The sequence below is a fragment of the Diachasmimorpha longicaudata genome, unplaced genomic scaffold (genome assembly GCF_034640455.1).
Source record: "Diachasmimorpha longicaudata isolate KC_UGA_2023 unplaced genomic scaffold, iyDiaLong2 ctg00000177.1, whole genome shotgun sequence".
Taxonomy (NCBI): Eukaryota; Metazoa; Arthropoda; class Insecta; order Hymenoptera; family Braconidae; genus Diachasmimorpha; species Diachasmimorpha longicaudata.
In genome coordinates this window covers 35,001-37,500 of record NW_026973976.1, presented here as the reverse complement: position 1 = coordinate 37,500, position 2,500 = coordinate 35,001, and positions in this window count along the sequence as shown.

Sequence of the window (2,500 nt, the reverse complement as noted above, 5' to 3'; positions counted from 1 at the left end):
GACACCATTGAAAATTAATAATGTCGGTTACTTGATAAAATATAAATTAGTTGTATAGAATTTAGTTTAATTTTATGCATTCAATTATATATGAATATAATTTTTTTCAATTAAAAATTCTGTGATGCTATTTTTGCATACCAACAAAAATAGCATCAACGTTCCAAGACATCATTGAAAATTAATAATATTGGTTACTTGATAAAATATAAATTAGTTGTATAGAATTTAGTTTAATTTTATGCATTCAATTATATCTGAATATATATTTTTTTCAATTAAAAATTCTGTGATGCTATTTTTGCATACCAACAAAAATAGCATCAACGTTCCAAGACATCATTGAAAATTAATAATATCGGTTACTTGATAAACTATAAAATAGTTGTATAGAATTTAGTTTAATTTTATGGATTCAATTATATATGAATATATATTTTTTTTAATTAAAAATTCTGTGATGCTATTTTTGCATACCAACAAAAATAGGATCAACGTTCCAAGACACCATTGAAAATTAATAATGTCGGTTACTTGATAAAATATAAATTAGTTGTATAGAATTTAGTTTAATTTTATGCATTCAATTATATATGAATATAATTTTTTTCAATTAAAAATTCTGTGATGCTATTTTTGCATACCAACAAAAATAGCATCAACGTTCCAAGACATCATTGAAAATTAATAATATCGGTTACTTGATAAACTATAAAATAGTTGTATGGAATCTAGTTTAATTTTATGCATTCAATTATATATGAATATGTATTTTTTTTAATTAAAAATTCTGTGATGCTATTTTTGCATACCAACAAAAATAGGATCAACGTTTCAAGTCATCAATAAAAATTAATAATATCGGTTACTTGGTAAATTATAAATTAGTTATATAGAATTTAGTTTAATTTTATGCATTCAATTATATATGAATATATATTTTTTACAATTAAAAATTCTGTGATGCTATTTTTGCATACCGACAAAAATAGCATCAAGCAAAAATATCACTTATTTTTCCAATTTTCGACTTGTAGAACGATCAAGTATACTATTCTTTGGATTCTAAGATTTTTTTCAAGTGATTATTTTCAAAGTTGGGAAAAATGAAAAATTATTCTAAGTCCCCATTCGTAGTTCTTTTTGATTCGTATTGCTTCGGCGCAAAGTAGGTAGGGACACTTATGGCTTTCTCAATTTTTGGATAGGGACAGCCGGATAGCCGTCATTCAGCATAAAAGCTATTGTTATATGCATAGTTTGATGTGAGGAATGGGAATTGATTGAAATTTTCACCCGCCACTTGCCGGCTGGCCTGATTTTAAGGTTTGAGAATCTTGACAACGATTTTGCATACCGACAAAAATAGCATCAAGCAAAAATATCACTTATTTTTCCAATTTTCGACTTGTAGAACGATCAAGTATACTATTCTTTGGATTCTAAGATTTTTTTCAAGTGATTATTTTCAAAGTTGGGAAAAATGAAAAATTATTCTAAGTCCCCATTCGTAGTTCTTTTTGATTCGTATTGCTTCGGCGCAAAGTAGGTAGGGACACTTATGGATTTCTCAATTTTTGGATAGGGACAGCCGGATAGCCGTCATTCAGCATAAAAGCTATTGTTATATGCATAGTTTGATGTGAGGAATGGGAATTGATTGAAATTTTCACCCGCCAATTGCCGGCTGGCCTGATTTTAAGGTTTGAGAATCTTGACAACGATTTTGCATACCGACAAAAATAGCATCAAGCAAAAATATCACTTATTTTTCCAATTTTCGACTTGTAGAACGATCAAGTATACTATTCTTTGGATTCTAAGATTTTTTTCAAGTGATTATTTTCAAAGTTGGGAAAAATGAAAAATTATTCTAAGTCCCCATTCGTAGTTCTTTTTGATTCGTATTGCTTCGGCGCAAAGTAGGTAGGGACACTTATGGATTTCTCAATTTTTGGATAGGGACAGCCGGATAGCCGTCATTCAGCATAAAAGCTATTGTTATATGCATAGTTTGATGTGAGGAATGGGAATTGATTGAAATTTTCACCCGCCAATTGCCGGCTGGCCTGATTTTAAGGTTTGAGAATCTTGACAACGATTTTGCATACCGACAAAAATAGCATCAAGCAAAAATATCACTTATTTTTCCAATTTTCGACTTGTAGAACGATCAAGTATACTATTCTTTGGATTCTAAGATTTTTTTCAAGTGATTATTTTCAAAGTTGGGAAAAATGAAAAATTATTCTAAGTCCCCATTCGTAGTTCTTTTTGATTCGTATTGCTTCGGCGCAAAGTAGGTAGGGACACTTATGGATTTCTCAATTTTTGGATAGGGACAGCCGGATAGCCGTCATTCAGCATAAAAGCTATTGTTATATGCATAGTTTGATGTGAGGAATGGGAATTGATTGAAATTTTCACCCGCCAATTGCCGGCTGGCCTGATTTTAAGGTTTGAGAATCTTGACAACGATTTTGCATACCGACAAAAATAG